The 22,985-nt window shown below is 40.7% G+C and overlaps 3 long non-coding RNA genes across 7 annotated transcripts; 1 reads left to right on the top strand and 2 right to left on the bottom strand.

Moving 5' to 3' along the window:
- Positions 1 to 188: 188 nt before the first annotated feature.
- Positions 189 to 1,099, bottom strand: LOC120723345. The gene is made up of 3 exons (XR_005693722.1): positions 871 to 1,099; positions 376 to 631; positions 189 to 289 (listed from the first exon to the last, which is right to left on the bottom strand). It is a non-coding gene; the product is annotated as an uncharacterized LOC120723345 (long non-coding RNA).
- LOC120723344 lies at positions 236 to 2,984 on the top strand. Of its 5 annotated transcripts, none has more exons than XR_005693721.1 (4): positions 236 to 353; positions 485 to 600; positions 2,076 to 2,111; positions 2,692 to 2,984. It is a non-coding gene; the product is annotated as an uncharacterized LOC120723344 (long non-coding RNA). The 5 variants fall into 5 exon arrangements; XR_005693720.1 differs by having other exon boundaries at positions 2,076 to 2,120; XR_005693719.1 differs by lacking the exons at positions 236 to 353; positions 485 to 600 and adding exons at positions 1,262 to 1,349; positions 1,426 to 1,499 and having other exon boundaries at positions 2,076 to 2,120.
- A 7,338-nt stretch (positions 2,985 to 10,322) lies between these two features.
- Positions 10,323 to 21,002, bottom strand: LOC120723438. Its single transcript, XR_005693751.1, has 3 exons — positions 20,992 to 21,002; positions 11,221 to 11,224; positions 10,323 to 10,603 (listed from the first exon to the last, which is right to left on the bottom strand). It is a non-coding gene; the product is annotated as an uncharacterized LOC120723438 (long non-coding RNA).
- Positions 21,003 to 22,985: the final 1,983 nt, after the last annotated feature.

Here is a 22,985-nt window from a genome sequence, read left to right as displayed (position 1 = left end):
TGTTATGGTCGCTGTCTTTCTCTCCTTTTGTTTTTTTCCTTGCTCTCTCTCTTTGTTGTTGTGCCTTCCTGTTGGCTAGTCAGCGGTTCTGACTCACCTGCTGTTCATCAGTAATTAGGTTGTCTACTTAAAGCTGGAACTGTCATGGGGACCTGGAGGCTGGTGCAAGGATTTGGACCCAAGAGCATATTCAAACAGGGAAGGCAAACGTTTCAGAGAATTTATTTTACTGCTACATGGAGAACTAGATGACGACACTATGGAGAAGTTCTTGACGAATGGGTCCAAACTGTGGGCAGAGGAAGAGAGAGAGATTAGAAGGCTTTCAGAGGAAACTGGGTGGATGATAAGAGGTGAGTAGTGAAGTGACCTTACTTGCGGGTGAAGCAAAACACAGCTCAGTGGGGGTGGATGGCAAGGTGAGGTCCAGAGTGTGGATGAGAGGAATGATTCCAACTTTTCTCTTTCCGGTGATCTGCGAGAGACGATGGCAGGAGGGTAGGCAGGTAGAGATGGCGAATGGTGCAAAACCGGAGAGGCCTGAATTGCCATCAAATAATAACTGCAGTGGAGATCAGCATCCAGGATCCTAAGCTGTAGGTAGGCGAGGTATGAAGAGAAACGTAGGCAACTAGAAGCACAGAGAAACAAGGTGTATGCTCAAATTTTTTACAGCAAATGAGAGACAAGGAGGCCGTTTACCAACATGTGATTATCATCTGCTTGCGGAGGGGAAAAATGTTAGTTCCACGTACAAACTTTTTCAGCCCCAAAACCGGAAGGAGCTCCAGAGGTTCCTGGGGTTCATCAATTTCTATCCCCTTTACCAAAGATATTTCGGTAAGGGGGTACCCCCCTCAATCAACTCACCTCCCCAAAACTATTTTTCCACTGGTCTCCCTCTGCCCAACAGGCTTTTGATTGGCTCAAGCAGCGTTCTGGTCCAGCTGGACCAGAGTTGACCGTTTAGTGGAGGTCGATGCCTTGGACTCGGGCATGGTAGCTGTTCTCTCGCAACAAGTAGAAGGTAAATTACACCCCTGTGCTTTCTTCTCCCAGCATCTCTCACAGGCAGAATAGATGGTATGTGGAGCCGGACAGGCTACTCGCCTTTCCTTTTCTCTCTCTCTCTACTGCGCTCGCTCTCTACTGCTCTCGCTCTTGGCTGCGCAACTAGGTTAATTGGGAACCCACCTGGATCTTGATTGCAGGGTGGTGTCAGTCCATATAAAGTTAAGCCGGTGTTCTCCTGGTTTATGCCTCCCATCTGTTTGGCAAAAAGCAGCAGTCAATGCAGGCACACTGTAACGGATTGATCAGCAAGCGAGTAGATCCTATGACAGCTACAGGTAGGCTCTTGCTTAACCTCCGATTCCCTCCGAGTACTAGAATCTGTAGTAATATAGTTTTTGTGGCTTGTTGTAGCGCGGGAGTTTCTGTTTTATTCCGGCGTTGCGGAGAGAGGTGCCCGAGTTATCTCCACCAGTGAGAGTCCTGGGGTAAGTCGTTAAAACGACTTTTATTAGTATTCCCAATTACCGGAGGCTACGGTTATATTTATCTGTTGTTTTAGGGTTTGATTGCTGCCTTCACATTGCCGTGGCAAACTGCCCGACCTTAATCGGAAGAGTGAAACGCCTTCCCAGCTGCTGTTGTGAGGGCTCCTCCTCGGTGGAGCCTGCTGTCTTGTCTTGTCTTGTCGTGAAACTTTTTATTAAGTAGGCTTACCTTTTCTGGTTCGCCTGGTTTTATTTTATTTTTATTCTGGATTGTTGCTTGTGCCCACGCCTCTGTGATCGGGCTGGAGCGATCCTCTGCTGGGAACCTTAAACTGCCTCAGTTGCCGATCTCAGCCTGTGGGGAGCCAGACCGGCTTGTGATCGAGGCCTGGACAATTACTACCAGCACGAGTTGTAGTTGACTCGTGGGGCGTCAGCCTTCGTGTGTGTGTGTGATTTTTTTTTTTATTAAAGTTATTAAAGTTGGTTTTATATATTTTTTTTTATGATCTGTAGCGAGCCTGACGCTCAGTGTCCTTTTATTCTTTTAACGTATTTCTCTGTGTTTTACTTCAGTGAACGGAAGACGTGGCAGTGGCCCTGGGACCTCAGGTGGTTCAGGTCATTTTCGCACTTTTGTACAGCACCGGGTGGCCTGTAGTGATTTTCTTCTTGTTAAATTTTCTTTTGGGTCCACGGCTGCTGGTAAGTCCAAGTTCCATGATTGTTTTATTTTTACTTTAGGACACTGTCAACAACGACGCTACATTTTGGTTTCTAATATTTTATTTATTTTTACTATAAATAAAACTGTTTTAATATTGGAGCCAACCTGCCTCAGTGTGCATCCTTGAATCTGTGCGGCCTCTTTTTATTCCTTTTATCTATTTTTCTTAAATATATATTTCCTGGGGGTGAAATTCCCCTAGGTGGCGTTGTCATTTTATTATTTCTTTTATAACCCCGCCGACCACTTGGTCACATATGGGTAAAAATAACGCCATAGATTGGGAGCTTCTGGCCATACATTTGGCTGTGGAGGAGTGGCGACATTGGCTAGAGGGGAGCACCCGGTGCTGGTCTAGACCGACCACAAAATGTTGGCATACCTTCATGCGCCCAAGCGCCTAAATGCCCGGCAAGTCAGGTGGGCCTTATTCTTAACCCGATTTTACCTCACCGTAACTTACAGGCTGGGATCGCGGAATATGAAGCCGGATGCTCTCTCTTGCCAGTTTGTACCAGATGTGGAAGCTGAAGAAAAGAAGAAGCCCATTCTCCCTGCTACATCCATTGTAGGCTTGCTGACATGGGAGATAGAAAGGCTGATCAGGGAAGCCCAACAAGAACCTGACCCCGGTTCGGGGCCTACCGGTCAACTGTACATCTCCACAACAGTTCGAGAAAAAGTCATCCACTTGGCTCACACAGTCAAGTTCAATTATAAACTTAAAGTTTTGGTGGCCGTCTCTTGTTAAGGGTGTTCAGGAGTATGTCACGGCCTGCCCTGTGCGTGCACAGAATAAAGTACCAAGTTCCCCGCCTGCAGGCCTGCTTCAACCACTGCCCATCCCCAAGCGACCATGGTTGCATATCACATTGGATTTTGTCACGGGACTCCCTCCATGATCAGATAACACCACCATCCTCACTATCACTGATGGTTTTTCCAAGGCAGCCCACCTTGTGGCGCTGCCTAAACTGCCCTCTGCGTTGGAAACCACTATGCTCCTCACCCAGCATGTTTTCCGCCTTAATGGAATTTCTCAGGGGGTCCCTGGTTCACGTCTCAGGTGTGGAAGAAGTTGTGTTCTGAACTGGGGGCCAAGTGAGTTTGTCGTCTGGCTTCCATCCCCAGACTAACGGTCAAGTGGAGAGGGCAAATCAGGAGCTGGAAGCCATGCTGCGCTGTGTCGCCTCCTCCAACCAGTCCACCTGGAGTGACAGGCATGGCAGTCCACAAAGGCGGCCCTCCTCAGAACTGCAGAGCAAAATAAGAGACTGGATGATCGCTGCTACGCTCCAGCCCCGGCCTACCACGTCAGCCAAAAGGTGTGGCTCTCCTCCAGGTACATTCCACTGAGAACTGAATCTAAGAAATGAGCTCCCCGGTTCATTGGTCCATTTGCTATTCAATCAATTATTAACCCTGTGACTGTTCGGTTGGCTCTTCCCCGCAACAGTTCAGAATGTGTCCCAGGTAAAACCAGTCCGGACCAGCCTGTTGTTACACCATTATTACACTGTAAATAAATTCACTGTTCTTTATCTGAGGAGTTTTGCATTTGGGTCCACTCATTATTTATGCCTGGACAATTGTAGGTGGCAGGCATTCTGTATATTCTGTAAGTACAGTTACTAGTCTTGAAAAATACTCCAGTAAAAAAATGAAGTACTGATTCAAATTCTTCACTCAAGTAAAATTGAAAAAGTACTGGCTCTGAAATGTACTTGGTGTAAGACAGTAAAGACACTATTTCTGTGCAAAGCTAGCTGAACCGTGTGCTATATTAATTTAATAATAAAATAATATCAGTAGATGGGAATAATTACTTTATTTCATTCTAAACTTTAATAAATATATTCAGCTTGAATCAGTTATGTAGAACATGGACAGAAAATAAAATCAGGATTTTTCTTTTTAAAAAAGGCTCTACTCTCTGTTGCCTACATTGTATAGGGCGACGTTGTCTCTAAACAGGATAATGAGTACGACGGTTTCAGTAGGTGGGAGAACCCTAAAATCTGTTTTAATGGCTCAGCATAGGGAAAAGAAGCAGAACCCACTATAATTTCTTTTGAGAGCTCCAGCAGACTTTCTTAATGTACAGGGTGATTTATACACCTGTTGTTGTCCTGACTGATTTCTATTCTCTACACTGACAGTATACGCTTTATACTTACTTTATACTAGACGGCCACTGTCCACCAGTCACACACACTGTTCTCTACTTAAAATCCATCACAGTACAGCAAACTACCCTGTTTATCCTGCACTAACCTGCAGAACATTTTCATGCAAACTTTAAATAACACAGTTAGTCTGCCTTAGTTTGTTTGGTAACATGTTTCAAAATATGAAAAAACATAATGTGACATGTACAGACCCAATGCCTGATTTAGAAAAGTAATTTATTGTCATAAATATACAACGAAATTATGGAAATTATTGTTTAACAACACAGGGTCATACATGTAAAAGCTTTAAATTTTCAGCTTATCAAATTCCGCTGAATAGTGCTGATCTTAAAATATAACTTTGTTCCTTACCTTCTTCCTCTCCTGTCCTTGTCTTTCTTCATCTCTGAGTAAAGTTAGCTCTCATTCTCTCCCTGTGAAATACAGGACCTCTAGCTAGAAACACACTGTGTGACAAACTGCACACAGACTATTAGTTTTCTGATGTTGTTGAGCAGATAGAAATGCTGCATTTAGAATTAGCTGCCACTTAAAAGTCTCTCCGCTGTTACGTTCGCTGCTCTTGGTGCAGAAGCTGGGCCAGTATTCTTCATTTCTAACCTTCCATTGTGTAACCTTTGCCTCTGCCGCTACTCATTTCTGCTTCTTGATTTCCAAAGTCAAGCACTCAAGCTGGAGAAGTAATTATTTTTCATTGGGAGATATTAAAGGACATTAGCCCAGACCAGGCTTTGTGGTCTGAGACTTTTTAATCTTGCTGTGCAAGTAACCCTTTATTGTAAATGAACTACTAATTACATAACACGTTTCTATTTGAACACTCAGAGTGCTTTCTTACTTAAGCCTCATTTGCAAAAGCACTTAAGAGCTTTTAATCTAACATTCACACAAACCAGTGGTAAACCCTCAAAAGAAACACAAGGTCCTACCTACCTCAACCACTACATCATGTAGACTAGGAGAGGCAGAGATTGAACCATTAATCTTCCGATTACTAGACAACCCATTCTACTTCCTGACACACCTGTTACCTGTGAAGGCAGTAACTGCTTCAGTAGTAGCTTTTGCACAATGTATGATGGCTAACCATCTGCCCTGTTTCACCGTCCCTGGGCTCCTGTCCTATTTTGTCACTGGCCATCTCTAGTCCTCCAAATCTAAAAGAAACAGTTGGTGATGCTACCATTCTTGTTAAAAGTTCATTTCGAAACTATTTGAGCAACATCCTTCTGTTGTCAGTAAGATTATTTAGCTGTGAAAAACATTCAAGACGATTGCCAAACTTCCTAGGAGTGTGAGTTTTCCACCACATCAGCATTGTGGAAAAAAAACAAGAGCTACAGCTCAGACTACAGTCCTCCACGGGCATGTTAAATGTTAGCTTGTGACAAAACAATAGAGAAATAGAAAAGAACAAGAAAGAATAGGTATGGCTTGTTTGAAGGGTTGTCAGAAGGAAGCCTGTTGTCTCTAAAAATAACATGACAGCAAAGCTTACGATCTAAAACTTGCATTTAAATAAATCACAAGACTTACTGAGCAAATGATTTGGACAGATGAGACCAAAGTGAAGATGTCGGGCTGTGATGTACAACAACATGTATGGAGCACACTAAATACAGCATATCAGCACAAACACCTCATACCTGATTATTTGCTTTGAAGCCACAGGACCTGGGCACCTTGCTTTCATTGAGTTGACTATAAACTCTGTATAGTGAAGAATTCTAGAGTCAGGTGTAAGGATATCTGTCCACGAGCTAAATCCTGGCCAAAACTGTGCCATTTAACAGGCAGTGATCCTAAGAATTGCAGAAAATCTAGTTGTTACAATGTGTAATAGCTCATGTTTTTAGTTAATCTAATGTTGCATTTAAAGGGTTGTAAAAGCCAAGTGTAACCCATATTTAAGGATGGCTTGGATAAAATATACCAAAATGACAAAAGGACCATTAATCTTAGCAGTACACTCTGTTTATAGTGAATAAGCCATACGTGCGGCAGTTAAAGAGTTAACTGCTCTGGTGTAGGCGTGAGTTGCTCTAAGCCAATGAGCTGCTGAAACGTGGTGCAGGCCCCGCCTGCCATCTCCGTCTGAGAGAGCACAGGCTTTTCCTCCTCTCTCTCTCGCGCGCGAACTCTCCATGAGCAAGCTAGTGAGGAAAAAAGACACTGCGATTTACTGAAACGAGGTATGGAAAAAAGTAATATAAACGGAGAGTTAGCACTCGCTGCTTATGAAAGATTGTTTTATTGTATGTGTACTGCTAAGACGAGTAACTAGCTGGTTCCTTTTACATTGTTTGGTCGACGAAGGTCGGGAGTTAGAGACGACGCCATTTCATCATTCCTGCGCCATCTCGCGCTGCTCCGCCTTTCTTTTCTGAGATCGGTGAGCAAAGTATTTTAATAGTTCATTGTTTATCTGTGCTTTTCATGAGTTCTTTGCAAGTAAAATGTTCCAGTGTTTATTGGATAATTGTTTAATAATATTTTGTGGAAAACTTTATGCAATCTACTGAAAAAACAGCATTTGAAGCAAATGCACAGATTGTGTGTTTTACTGTTTATTTTCAATTTGTAACATGGGTAACGTTGCAAATAATACATTGTAGGTGATAGGACTGTGAACTGTGATTATATAAGGAACTTAATATGTCCTATGACACTGTCGTTGACAGGTCAGGTTTTTTTTTGTTTCCCTTTGTATCTTCCTTTTGATGCATTGCAACGGATCCTATAATCGATGGCGAGCCAACCCCGTTGAAGGACCAACTGACTTTGTTCTGTGCTGCACAGCAGAGTGTGGTAGGCCAGCTGCAACAAAACAGAAACACACCACGCCACTTTGATATTACTGTTCCCCTTCTTCACACACATCCCCCTGGACTTACGGACGGTTTATTTTAAGGACTTTTTACGGACTCTATACATCCCACAAACAGGAAGGGAAGTGGGTGTGGGCGGTTGGATCTATTTTTCCAGCTGAATAATTGTTGCAATTTGTTAACAAAGTCTATGAAGATACAAACAAGTGTTGTCATTTGGATCTTGGTAATTGAGATTGTGGTTCATTTTGAATGTGAACTTTGTACATCTAGAAGGGTGCACCCAGGTAAGGTTTCTTTTTTTAAAGTGATTACTGTGATTGTGCCACAGGGTTGTCACTGAGGAAAATACTGGTACCAAAAAGAGACACTTTTATTTGTAATGTTTTGTATGTTTGTCATATTTTCTTTTATTTTGTTTTCTGGGTGAAAAGAAAAATACAAAGCCGGCAATTTTTCAAAACTCACAGTTGCCTGAGTCTCATTCAGTTTGCCTCTCCTGTACGTAGCCAAACCTACTGGTCCAAATCATTGAGCTCTTTTGCATCAAATTTGGGTGAAGCACCTTTTGATCTTGGAGTATTTGAAACACATCAGTGTTACACAAGGACACTGAAGAACTGAAAGAGAGTGTTCTTTCTTTTTACCATGACTGTACTAACTGGCCAGGACTCATTTGAATATAATGAGTACCAATTACATTTTTGAATGGATAAGTTAGTGATTCAGAATCATCAGCATCTTATCAAGTAAGGTCGTATATGAAGTCCACCCAAGAATGCTGACTCGAGTCACATGACTTGGACTCGAGTCAGACTCGAGTCATTAATTTTATGACTTTAGACTTGACTTGAAAAAATGTTCTAAGACTTGTGACTTGACTTGGACTTTTACACCAATGACCTGGGACTTGAATTGGACTTGAACCGGTTTACTTGAAAAGACTTGATATTTTACCCCAAATATAAAATTTAACATGCATATTATATAGAGATTGAAAATGTGACGTCATTCATGGGTAGAACCGCAAAGGATTCTGGGAACTCGTGGCAAGCGGTACTAGCGCACGCAGGCTTTCAATTAAAATCAGCCACACAGCGATAAAAAGAAACACAAAAATGTCAAGAAGCCGTTGTATTATTAACTGCAATAGCCGGTCGCATGACAGCCACGGGAAGCCGACGGGTAAAGAGATAGGTTGTTATCGGATTACGTCGTTGAAGAGAAATTGTTCAGCCATGTTTCCGAAGTAACAAAGACGCGACGGATGGCCTGGATTGCAGCCATTCAAAGACCAAATATAACGTCCCAGAACACTCCAGCTCACAGGTTAGTCTGCTCCAAGCATTTACACGAAGGTCAGTGTTTTTTAGTAGTTAATACGTCATTTTTCTTAACATAATTGGTGATATGGGTTACAAGCAAGTCTGGCGCTGAACAGAAATTGTCGCGCTATGCTCCTTTATTTATTGTGCATAAATAGTGAATTGTCCTGACACAATATTGCGTTTCGCTTCTGTTATTATGGTACATTGACAAAAACATATACTTTTATTCACAGGGTAAAACAGTTGTTTTGTATCACCAATTGCCCAGTACGATTACAGCATACAGTATTATTGTCACTGCTACATTTCTGTGATGCTACCAGAAATTATTTCCACTGCTAATTAATTACCGTTGAGCTCAAAGGTCCTAAACGGTTAACGAATGTGTATTTATGACGACGATTTGTGAGACTGGTAAACTTATGATACATACGATGGTCTTTACTTTCTACACGGTGCATTTCAAGGTCCTGCACCCATCCGTCGGTAAACTGTACCTGGGCTTGTTGCAGTGACCTGAAGTACTAAACTTCACGAGTGTATGCACTCACAAGAACCGTATAATTATAAATATGCATATAAATATGCTACGATGAGATAGCTGACTTCATCTAACTAGCAAATGTTTTCCAGGCTACGTTGGTGATGCAGTTTTTTTTTTAAATGATATTTAAAATTTAAAAAAAAAATCATTTATTTATGTATGATATTTTTGTCATGCGATTTTAAAGCCGGTCCTACAACCGCATCCAAGAATAACATGCAGCTTATCTCAGAACTGTCGGTGAAAATTATTCTTGGAGCTAAGTTTAATTGAGCTGCATTTTAAAGAGGTGCAATTTCACAATTTGTGTATATTTTCTAAGTTCACTATTTTGTCATGTGTTGAGAAAAACACAGATTTAAAAATTACATGGTCTAATATTTACATTTAGCATATAACTGCAACATGCTTGTTTTCGTTTTTTTTTTTAAAGACTCGAAAGGACTTGAAATTCAAAATTTCAGACTTGTGACTTTACTCGGACTTTTACACCAGTGACTTGAGACTCGACTCTGACTTGCCTGACATTACTTGAGACTTGACTTGAGACTTGAGGATAAAGACTTGAGACTTACTTGAGACTTGCAAAACAATGACTTGGTCCCACCTCTGAAAATCAAAAACACAAAAACAGGAGAAGAGCAGAGCTCTATGCCAGTTGTTTTATTGAACAATCACGTTTAGCAAAACAAAGGAAAAAGCAAAAGCTGCCCCGCGGCGTTCGCCGTGAGCACATGCAGATCAGAAACCAACACAAAACAAACAACAGCAGACAAAAGCATATCTGTATCCCAATGCATATCTGTCTCGTCTTATATAGGGACTGTGATCCCTCCTCCTGCCGTTGGGTACCCTTTCATCCTTTGTTCTTTCGTTTCATCTTCCACCTATAATACATACTTTTTGAACTACCCCATAACTTCTCGAGAACCAGTCTTACATCCATCATTGAATTGGGTCCCTTTTGTCAGTTTTATGGCCAAAGTGAGTCAGAAAGTCTGCAAAACGGCAGTTAACAGTTAATCAATTTGACAATTTTGTTGGGTGCGCATGCCAGACATAAACGGCTATCTATGCTAAGTAAGGGTTTTTCTCTCCTTCAGGTGACTGAGGCAAGGAGCAGAATCTCAGGGGCATGCCCAGCGGGGCCAGGTTTGTTTACCGTACAGGCATTGAAAGGGCTGTGCACACCGTGGGATGTACAGATAAACACAGATGAACGCTGAGAAAGGATCCTATGTGCAAACTTTAGCAGTGCCAAGCTGCATTATCCCTATATTGGACTAGTCACCGTCGGCTATAACACAATCAAAGGTTACTTATTGATCCTAATTACTGCAATTTCCAACAGTATTGATCAACAAGTGGCTCAAACTTTTTCATAAATATGATGGTACATATATTTGACCTAAATATATGGGTCGTGTGATTCGAACATGCAGGTTAAATGCTTAACACAGTGACTCCACCATATAAAATACTCCACTGTGAGTGGGCATAGCACATATCAGTATATATGATTACACATGTCTAGTGTATACAGGTATATATGTCATAATAAAATCCACAACAGTACAAGGGGTCCCACAGCAGATCCACAGGATTGATTTGGCAGATTTTTTTTTCTTCTACTCCTCTTCCTCTTCCGTTATATGTCCTCCTGGCCTTTAATCAGGTATGTTCACGTTAAACCGCCACTAAACTATGAAGACACTGAAAAATGACAACCCAAGGAGTTGTGAACATGTGAACACTAGTCTGATAGTTGGTATGATGTGAGCTGAGAGCAAACTGGCTGGCTGAGCAGGTGATATAAGAGATTTCCAGGAATGCTGTTTGTTTTCATTAGTTAGAAACCAGGTCTTTACGATCATGCTAGTCCCTGCTAGAAAATACCACTAACTCATATTTGAATAGGCATGCCTTTACAAATTTCGAGAGTGCCTGCTTCAGTATCAGTTTTTACTCGATAGTGAAGCGCTACAAAACTGCCTACGAAAGCCAGAGAAAAGAAGATAAGGAAAAAAAGCCCTGCCCAACACTGTCAGCACAGTGCATCACCATACAAAATGTAACAACTACGGCTGAATTTGACTTAATACGTATCTCACAACACAGCAAAGGTAGAAAAAAAGCCAAAGAAAAATGATCATTGGACATTCAGAGAAAGAACTGGGTAAAAGACAAAAATAAAAACAGTGTGAAGTATCGGAGCTGGAGTGGAAGTCATTTTCAGCCTGTGGGTCTTTTGCTCAACTTCAACACATCAAAATTGCTTTTTAAGAGCGAATGCAGAGGAGAGAGAACAAATGTATCAACAGTTTCTACCAAATGTTCAAAAGCAATAGCAGTCACAGTATTTATGTGGGTGTGTGATAGTAAACAGAAGAACACAAGCAGCACGTCCCAGTTACATTTGCCATGCCTCTGATCTGCACACGGCATGTTTTCTTACGTAACTCCACTTCAGAATGGAAGTCTGATTTTGCTAGATATAGGGGGAAACATTTCAAAGTAAAAAACACCAGAAACGACAAAACTAAAAATCCTATATAATTGAATTAAAATGAACGCAGAACATTATGGTTTGGTAACTTAAAGATGAATTTTATTATTTTTTTCCTTGCTTTATTTTTTTTAATACTTGGAAAAAAAAAAAAAATAAACAACCCACACATTTTTGGGCCCAAATTGGCCAGAACTTTTCTTTTTTTACCCTAACATATATATCAAGTCTTTAAGTGATGACGCATGAACCCTTCTTCCGGGCCCAAACTACTCTGTGTTTATTAAGGCTGTTGTGTATTTAACATGCTTTAGTGCTTTGTATCTTGTTCTATTTAATCTGAACAAGCCCCTAAAAACAGGCAGCGATCACTGTCGGCTTCTCTCACTTTTTAAACCCTTACAGTGTAACTACAGACCAGCCCATGCAGCAGTATATTAATGACTAACCTCGTATTGTGGATGGATTATCTCAGCAGGGTTCGTACGGGTGCTTGAAATCCTTGAAAATGCTTGAATTTTAATGTTGTCTTTTCAAGGTTTGAAAAGTGCTTGAATTTCAGATGTGGTGCTTAAAAGTGCTTGAAAGTGTAGCTGTATTTCATTCACCACAAATAACTGTTTGAATCGTTTTCTTATCAGATAGAGAAATAAAATGAGTCGCAAAATGTAAAAGCAAAATTTCCCCACCTGGCTGCCTTGTGTCTGTTTCACCGTGTGACCCCGCCCCTCCCTTGGACAGTCGGGGATGAGTGCGCTAACATACCTGTAGGTCGCTGTTTTAATGAGTGTTTGATGGAAAACAACAATGGTGGAGTTTGCGCTCTCCAGTCATGATAGGCGAGTCCTAGTAAATATTTTCCAGTACGTGTACGTTACACATGCTATTTTTTAAAATTATGATTATTATTTTGCTAACTGTCAAACTCGCTGGAGAAATGATTGAGATGCACTGAGTGTGATGCAGTATGGCAGCGCTGTTATGGAATATGCTGTGAACTCAGCTGACATTACTTAGCAGTGATATGAGTTAATTTACTCCAGTGAAAGCTTTAAACATTAGCTCGATATATAACTAGCCAACTTAAGGCTTTCTGGTTAACCCTCTGGGGTCGACAGACCCAGAGTCTCCATTTCAACTTGGGTCGAACGAGCAGACTTCAAACTATGTACCAGTGTTTAAATTGTGTTGATAGGCAACGTAAAACCGATGTTTTTTTCTGAATACAACTGTGGCGTTTACTCCGGGAAGAAACGGTAAAAACTGTTTTCTAAGGAGAGCGCCAGCAAACATGCTTTGATTGTGAGTGAAAAAAGAAAAAGCACTCCTTCCCTATTGGTGGAAAAATGTACCGTGTCGACCAATCAAAATATGATATGGCAACATGTGGCATCTGGTCGTTTGTGAAGAGGCGGAAGTTTTAGGAGTGAGCGAAAGAGAGAGAGAGAGTTTTGATACGTGAGAGGTTTGTGACGTTTCCCTGTTTGGAGTCTCAAGTTAGTGTGTTGTCTTGTGTAGTTAGTGTGTTGTCTTGTGTAGTTAGTGTGTTGTCTTGTGTAGTTAGTGTGTTGTCATTGTTTTGTTTTGTGTGTCAGTTCTACTAGTGAACGTCACAGTTGCTGCCTTAAAGCCACCAAAGGCAGATTGCAGTGTAAACGCTGACACAGCTGCTGTCAGACCTGCAGGTTTATCCCTGTGCTGTTCTCATCTGTATGGAAGCCCGTTTCCGCCACTAAAAAAAAAAAAAAAGGATCCATAACTCAAAATTCCGAGTTATTTTCTCGAAATTTCGACATATTAACTCGAAATTTCGATTTATTAACTCAAAATTTTGAGAAAAGTAACTCGAAATTTCGAGTTAGCGCTGCCAATCAGTAATCTATGTGAATGACGTCATTTCCTTGTTACCCGGAAGCTGAAGCCTCAGCTACAAATGCTACAGCTAAGTTACCGGTATTACATCCAGTCGTGAATGCACAGATTGTTGAGTGTTTTCAGCCTGGCTTCACAAATGATGAAATCCCTGTGTTATTAGCTGAATCACATGGTGTTACTATCAGCAAACGTACTCGCGAAAGCGCCAATTTGTTGGGATCCATTTTTGAGTGCGCGGTCCTCTGCGCCATATGCTTCCGGGTAACAAGAAAGCGACCTCATTCACGTATATTTTTGATTGGCAGAGCTAACTCGAAATTTTGAGAAAAGTAACTCGAAATTTCGAGTTATATTTCTCGAAATTTCGAGTTAATAAGTCGAAATTTCGAGAAAATAACTCAAAATTTCGAGTTATGGATACTAGCTTTTTTGTTTTTATTTAGTGGCGGAAACGGGCTTCCATACATCTGTATTAGAGTGACACAAACTATTTTTTGGAGTTGCATAAATAATTTTTGTGCCTTCTTATTTGACGCAGAGCACCTGATTGTTCTGTTTAAATGGTTATATAAAAACGTCTGAGCCTTGGCTGCATTTTTAGGTAAATAGTACCAAATAACTTTGTTGTTTGCAAAACTTGTGCATATTTTTAAAAAGTGTACAATTTCTATTTGCATTTCAAGTTATGAAAATGATTCGTTAAACGTGCCTGTGGTTTGTACAGTCAAAAATATCACTTTCTACTGATATTTTAAATTTTGTCTGAATTTAGATAAATTGTGCTGATACAGTTTGTCACAATGAGAAAATAACAGATTGGCAAGATAAACAGTTTTTAAAGGTGAGATATAGAGGCCAGTAGTCAAAAACGGCCAGTTATACCCTGGACCCCAGAGGGTTAAAGGCTAAAAGTACTGTTTATATTTGTGTGTATTGCTGCAGCTTTTTTGAGTATTAACTTGGTGCCTTTGGGTGAAATAATGGTAATATGACTGATCCATATGGTCACAAAGAATAGCCACTTGTTTCTGTGCTACCAAAGTTCCCCGGCTTTCATTCAAACTGTGTTTATCGTCAGCACCGACACATTAAACTACTTAAACATTATAAATGTCTTCAAGCTCACACTGAGGCCTGTGCTGGAAAAGTTTGAAAAAGGACCTTGAAAGTGCTTAAAAAATGCTTGAATTTGACCCTGAAAAAGGCGTATGAACCCTGTCTCAGTTGTTCTCCTGACTGAAGTTTGGTCCGTTTACAGCATCCTGCCATGCGATTGCATTTGTCCCTAACCATCAGGAACCCTCACGTTAACTTTTATCAAGTGGAAAAACAAACAGGCACACACAGACACAAACATGCATTCCCACCCTCATGCACACATATGCAAATACTCAGCACTCACTCAACATGGAAACACACAATACTGAGCACATTACACAAACTCACACTCCTCAAACAAACTCTACAGCAGCCCTTGAAGGGGAATCTACCCCCAGGCCCAGGAGATGGTCCCCTTTACTCTGAGGTGGAAAAAGCAGACCCATAGCAGCGGGGAGGCCCACCAGCCCAGACCCTGACAAGATGGCCAGCTCCTCCTCCTGGCCCCCCGCCCCAGACAGCGAACAGAGAACGGAGGTGTAAGAGCCTCCTCCATGCCTCACTCTGTCCACTAATATGTGGTGTTGATGCATGCTGTTCTAAAGTGCATTTAAAACAGGGTGAGGGACACGGTGCTGATGACCTTCTGTCAGAACCCTACATGTATTTAAATTTGAGGAGTGGGCATCGACACCTGTCTGTCTGTGTGCTGTTTAGTGTAGAGCATGTGCACTTTATGACAACCTTTTCACAAAAAACTGCTGTTGAAACGAGGTTCATAACTACAAAGTATTAGCTAATGCCATTTTAATGCAATTTTTTGTGTTGTCGGGTGCAGCAGTTTAATTTTTTGCTTCCCAACAGGACAAGGTTACTGAGGAGAAAGCACATTTTTCATTTTCCTGTGGAAGAAAAAGTTAAAAAGTCCATTTAGACACAAATAATGTTTCCTATCTGGGAAAATGGAGCAGCAAGGAGCTTTATCACTTCAACCAAGTGCGTGTTGTAGATAGTGCCTATCTAAAGGGCTACTTTGCACTGACATGATGTGCAGTGCAGCAGATAACAGACAGTCAGCTACGGGGCTGTGGCAGCACTCCAGAAGACATATCCAAGTCCAAGCCTGGTCCTCTGCTTTCTTGTTGTGAAATTTTTTGTAAATGAACTGATCAGTTTTAAAACAAGATCTTGAAATTATATGAAAGCTCTTTAACAATGTGGGTCAATTCTCCCTGCTGTGAAGCAGGTGCTATTGTCTCACACAATTCGTATGTGTGTTCAAGATTAAAGATTAACATAGATTTCCCCAACCTTGTACTGTTTATAAGATTGGGGAAACCTGCAGTCAGCTGAGACTGAAGAAGTCACTTGGATGAGGGACAAAACGTTTCTCCCACTACATTCATCTATACAGAATCAATTTTGGGGCATAGATAACGGGTTACTATTTTATTTACTTGAGTGCTGTCTAAGGAACTTGGAAAGAAAAGTGTCTGGATTTCTTTAAGTGTTCATCCGAGAAGCTTCTTCAGTTCTAAGAGCAATTGGTGGAGAGTACCAGATTTTAAGCCCTGTGGGAGTGCCCCCCCAAGAGGGTTCATCCTCTACCTAATCACACGAGCCAAGGTGTGAAAACGGGTGTAGGTCACAATCAGCCAGGGTTTCAGGTGAGCTCATTGTGAAACCTGGCCCCACCCTATCATGTGATTTCCTGAGGTCAGATGGCCCAGGATGTGAGTCAGCGTTAAGGCGTCTGGGAAGGATCTCAAAACTGGATTATAGATGGCAGACAGTTGGTGTCGTAAGCCCCGCCCTCTGTTCAAAGATGGTCGCTCACAGTGGAGATGCTTCTTTCACTCCTCTTTCAGACCATCTGTCCTCTCTGTCCAAAATTTGAACATCGGCATCCTCAAAGAGTGACCTTTGTCCTTTAGAAGCAGATGGACCGCCGAGTCTTGTCCTGTGGAGGTGGCTCTTCTATGTTGTGCCATGCGCTTATGAAGTGACTGTTTGTTCTCTCCAATGTAGAGGTCTGAGCACTCCTCGTTACACTGTACAGCAAACACTACGTTGTTGAGTTTTCTTCGACACTCCCATAGGGTTTAAAATCAGGGACTTTCCACCAGTTGCTCTTAGAACTGAAGAAGCTTCTCGGATGAAACGTCTTCAAGGAAACTTAAAGAAGTCCAGACGCTTTTCTTTCCAAGCTCCTTAGACTTCGATGACCTGGATGACTGAGAACCTTTACAGACACTTCAGTACTGTGGCTTGTATATCTACAATGACCAATGTGCGGAAAGAATTATGACAATATTTCTTGACATGCTTTTGCTTCAGGAATGATGGTGTGTATATAGGCCATGACAGCTGAGTGCATTATGTCGTGACTTTTTGCACCACCACCTTTTTACATGTCTTGAATAGTTTTTCTCTGGGTCATTTCTCATTATCATACATAACATAATTTCAGTGGGTTGATTTCTTCGCATGGATGGATTATTATGAATATCTTGTGAGAATTTCGTGCCAGTAGCACCTTGAGAAATAATTGGTGATGTGTTCAATACTTATTTAAAACTATATACCATGTGTGTGTGTGTGTGTGTGTGTGTGTATATATATATATATATATATATATATATATATATATATATATATATATATATATATATATATATATAGCTTTACTGATGTGTTCTGCTGGTAAACCTGCGATCCATCCATCCATTCCCTGCTACTTATCCAATTCAGGGTTGTGTGACAAGAGGTGGGGCACACTGTGGACATCTTCCACAGGGCCAACATAAAACAATCAGAAAATCATCTTTCACTCTCCACACTGAGTGTGTGACAACGAGGATGTTTACTTCAACTCACTTCACTACTCCCAACAGGGCTTCCAGGAATGATTATATTTTCTTTTTTGTTTGTTTGTTTTTCCCAGAACCCAGAGCAGTCTTTGCACACAACCAAAAATGTGCAAAGACTGCTGAAAGATTCATCAATAAGAAAAACTGAGACTGGAGAACATTATTTAAAAAATCACTGGCATACTATAAGAGACAAAGTTAAACATAGGCCAAACAAATATTTCGTGTCTATTGTAGGACCTACATGAAGCTGTTAATCAATTTCCTTGTTAACAAAACTATTTCACTAAAATGAGGGTTGGGCCCTCTCCCAGTTCAGATTCATGTATATGTTAAAAACAACATCCTCTGATATTATAGGCACTGATCCATTAAGGTCAAACACTTGACTGACTTCTATGAACAGCCATTTTTCTTGAAATACTAACCTTTTTCAATAATGGGACGTTTAATAGTGTCTCCGTTTTTCAAAGAGTCCTCAGAGGGGTACACTATCAGTGAACGAAGCCCAGTGTTCCAGTCTAAATCATCCGAACTTTAAACCACAGCTAGAGAATGCAAATCACAATAGTCTTATCAACTTTCACTGTAAAGACCAGCGTTCTGCCTTAGACTCTGTGCGCATTCACAAAAAAGAGGCCTTCATGGGTCAAGAGACATTTATTCTGTACAAAATGAGACTGCTGCCTCCTCAGATGACAACAATGACGATTGTTACGGTTTCAGATATTGAGGAGGGATACAAAGCAACACTGGTCCAGAGGGGTTGGGTCAAACAATGATTTTAATGAACACACGCGTGGGGAGATGAACGCTGTCAAACAATCAGCTTCGATCTCCTCCTAACAATACACAAGCAGTTGTTTTATAGCATCAGGGTATTATTACGCCCCCTCTTGCGTCAAGCAGATACAATACATGCATAAGTTTCAAAACCACAAACGTTCTGTTAACGACTTCTGACACATTTGAAAAGAACATTTTCTCCGTCTCCACGCCAGCTGCTTCCTGTAGCTCGTCTTGCTCTCGCTTATCTCTGGAACATCAGACGCACGTCCTGCAACAAACTGTCACTTATGCAGGCACAAAATGCAGCTACAAGCTTGCAAAATGTGTCTGAACTCTTACGAGTCTTATGAGTCTACCTATTGTGTGTGTGTCTCGACCTCAAATGCACTCTGTCTCACCTCGCCAACTAAACTCATAACCTCTTACCAGACAGAAGCCACTCTCATATGTGTAACAATCTAACTGAAACTATATACGGAATATATTGAATAAATGCTTTAATCAAATGCCACTACTCAAAGCTTAATAAAAAGGATATAAACGAATAAAAGATAATAATGAATAACATGGCATGTATGTTTTGTAAGCGTGTAGGCAATCCTTCCATAGCTCTAAGTCACTTACATAATAGATCGTCTGGACATAGCGCCGGACGAAGCTTCTGACCTTCAATTAACTGACTGAGCTTCAACTCTTTAAAAGGCACAAACTGCAGGGTGTGTATAAAAATAGTTATAACTGCACCTGGAATAAAGGTTAATATGGTGCCTGTATGTTTAAACATCTTAATGCTATCTGTTATATTGTTAATGCAATGTCAATGCTGGAGATTATATTGTAGTAATAAAATTTTTATTCCATTCCACACGATCAAATTGTGATTAGACATCATCCCTATGTCTGGGGTGTGTGACAATTTTTTATGTGAGATAAAAAAATAAATGTCCACTGCCCCTTCATTCAGTCTTTGTCATTCAAGCTTTGGTCCAGGGAGCTTGCTAATACTAGGACTGTGCTGTTTGGAGCAGAGATGTCTGATGCCATTAATGGGATCTGCTGGAACCAGTCGCACAGTCTGGGGGTCACTGCTCTGAATGCTTAGATTACTACGAGGACCATTATCTTCACCTTTCACATCTTCTCCAGGTCCTCAGATCTTGGTACTTCTTAACTTCTTGTGTTATTGATGTTGCTATCACTGTGTATAGCTACATCTACCCCTATGGCCGTCTTGCAGCTTTTGGCTGGAGTTCAGCCAGATGACAGTCAGCCGCTGAGCTCCTCATAGCTTCCTCATAGATCCCAAACCTGACCGCTGGAGCTTTAATTTTTTATTTAGCCTATTGTTTGCTGGATTGTTCAGACCTCTGTTTGAATTATCAGCATGTCCTTCATTTTTCTACTTTCTATAATCAAAATATTGAGGTTGCAACATAATATTCTGATTTATTCTTTAGATTTCTTTAAACTCTTATACTGTGCAAAAGTCTTGAGCAACTCATAATTTGTCTATATTTTGCATAAAAGAGGCTCTGCAGGTTTTATGAAGGTGTCTCTTTGGACACCAGCAGTTTTTTAAATTATTTTCAGTCCTGTCCTTGTACTTTAGAGGTACTTTTTTCAAGCTAAATTAAAATGTATTAGACCAGTTTGAACTTGATGGATGTGCATGGGTCTGTAACTTATTAGCTGTTTGAACTGCATTTTATGGGGGCTGAGATGGGTCTTGGGAAACAAGCAACCCCGTCGTGCCTTCCCAAAAACGGCACATTAGAACACTACCTAAAAATGCAGCCGATTTAACATTTAAGGTTTTCCAACTTGATATTCAATTTTTTTTTTCTGTTGAAACCTACAGTTTGTTTCAAGGGGACAGAACACGCTCTCACAGTTGCCCCAAGATGGATGATCTGATGTCTGAGTTTTCTGTTCTGAAAACTGTTTGTGGACTGAGCGGACATAAATAAATTAAACTGGCATGTTCTGTCTTGTTAGATCATTCCATCAAGTAAAAATTACCTCTACATAAGTTACACTCTGCTCTAAATTCAACATGATGTCACAAAGTTTGCAGATTTATTAACACCAGTTTGAGTAACATGTGGTGGTGCATATTTTCACAGTAATGTAAAAATCTAAAAATCTTTTGTGATAAATTTTCTGAAAGGACAAAACGCATCACTGACTTTCACTAAGATAGTTTCCCAGACAGAGATGGGGGTCTGCTCTGTAGAGGCCTCTTATTTCACATCATTAAGAGGTGATGATACGCAGCTGAACAACAAGCACTAAACTGAGAAAAGCGATTTGAACGGTCAGCTAGTAAGTCTAATCCAGTCCGGGCTCTCTTATCTGTCTGTAAAATGACTGCAGTGATTTATCTGAGATGTGCAGAGCGCAGAAGGAGAGTTAAAATACACGTGGCTCACAGCGGCCAATTCACTGCCTGGCTCTGGCTCTGCTTCAGTAGATGTCTCTTCATCACAACACACACATTTTGGACATCAAGTCCAGGATCCTCCAGCAGCCACCAGCAGCCACCAGGCCCAGGCTCCTCCAGCAGCCACCAGGCCCAGGCTCCACCAGCAGCCACCAGGCCCAGGCTACTCCAGCAGCCACCAGGCCCAGGCTCCACCAGCAGCCACCAGGCCCAGGCTACTCCAGCAGCCACCAGGCCCAGGCTCCACCAGCAGCCACCAGGCCCAGGATCCACCAGCAGGCATCAACAACTAAACAGGTGTGTTTGCATCTTATTTGAGCCGCCTACAAAATGCCACCAAAAAAGGCGCAGTCTCTGAGGATGAGATGGAGGAGATTAAGAAATCTCTAAATTACATGTCAGGAGAGCTTTTTAATATCTCCAAACAACAGAAATTACTTTTGGATATGATGGGACAGATTAAAGACCTGCAAAAACTAAATGAAGAAAAGGTAAAAAAAAAAATAGCCCTACTTGAGTCCTGAGTGGCAGATCTAGAGCAGTACACCCGTATGAATGACTTAATAGTAAGTGGATTGGAGACCAAACACAGAACGTATGCCAGAGCTGTAGTGGCAGAGGAAGCCAGTGAGCCCACTTTGGAGCAACAAATTGTCCATTTCTTTAGTGGCAAGGGAATTACCATTAATAGTAAAGATACTGAAGCTTGCCATCCTCTGCCTCGAAAAAAATAATAGTGGAAAACCATCTATAAAAATACGCTTCGTGAATAGAAAATCAAAAAAGGAGCTGCTAAGACAAGCTGAGAGGAACCAATATCTACATAAACGAGCATTTGACAAAGAAAAATGCTGACATAGCACAACAAGCACGGATACTAAGAAGACAAAACGAGATTCAATCTCCTAAACGGCAAAGTCTTCATCAAGCTCAAAGGAACACCAGAAGAACAAAAAGTTGTGGTCATTAAAGAACTTTCAGAACTGGATATATAGTAATTAATTAAATGTTAAAAACCGAGACACTAACTATAGGAATAAATCATATGACATGACAAAACTGTGATAATAATCACTTTTCTTAGTAAGGTGAAAATGAATGTTGTATATAAGGATTTGGGACTGAAACTCTTTGAGTATACTGATATAGACCATGAAAACAATTTCTATACCCATAAGCATGATCAGAAATGTGAGTATTATACAAATGAGCAGTTTGTATAATGTATAGAAATATAATAATGGATATTGTAATAGCAATCATACATTTTAATAGTAGAAGCCTCAATTCAAATCATTCAAAAATCCTGGACTGTCTGGCACAGTTTTCTAGGAAATTCACTGTCATTGCAGTTTGAGAGACTTGGTTAGATGGGGATCAAAACTTAGTGAAGCTTGGTGGCTATGACATGTATTACATCAATAGAATTTAAAAAAAAAGGGGGAGGGAGTGTTGCCTTGTATACTGATAATAATTACAAATGTAGAATCATCAGTGAACTGTCACTGGCACTGGATAACATAATGGAGTGCATAACTATCGAAATAGAAGCTGAAAAGTCAAAGAATCTGCAAATCAGCAGTATCTACAGGACCCCTGGATAAAAATGTTCACAGAGGAAATGCTGAAGATCTACAATCCTGTTAACAACAAGAAAATGACATTTATTTGTGGTGATTTCAATATAGATTTGTTGAATCCAACTGTGAACAGTGCCATCACTGATTTCATCCATACAATCTACAGCATTAGTCTTTATCCCTTAATCTGCCGTCCAACAAGAATAACCTCACATAGTGTTACACTTATCCATAATATTTTCACTAATGTTGTTGACAGGAATGTTAACTCCTCTCCTGACCTGGGAGGAATCCTTATGTTCAGCAGGACAAATGTAAAATATCAGAGTCAGAGGAGTTCGTGTGTGCAACACCTGTACAGATGAAATCAAGAAAAGTACATCGATACAAAAATTCACACGATTGTTCAAAAATAATAAATTGCATGAATATTGGAAATCTTCCTCTTAGTGACTGAGTTGTCTCATTGTGTCCTCATTTTTATAGATCAAAGCCAGAGTAACCCAAGCTTTAGTGTTCATTAAGGTGTTTGTCACATAGATAGAAAATAAGCTCAGAGATTACGCGGGTGTTAAAAACAGCGGGATTAGTTTATGTAAAAATGTAGCTTGTTGTTGTTTTGGTTTACGTGCTGAAAATTGTTTTATTTGTGCATGTTCAGCGTGTTAGACTTGTACATAGTTAAACATATATGGATGAAATAATGTTG

The sequence above is a fragment of the Simochromis diagramma genome, unplaced genomic scaffold, assembly GCF_900408965.1.
Source record: "Simochromis diagramma unplaced genomic scaffold, fSimDia1.1 OVJJ01000165.1, whole genome shotgun sequence".
NCBI classification, from domain to species: domain Eukaryota; kingdom Metazoa; phylum Chordata; class Actinopteri; order Cichliformes; family Cichlidae; genus Simochromis; species Simochromis diagramma.
This window is presented reverse-complemented; position numbering and strand designations above follow the sequence as displayed.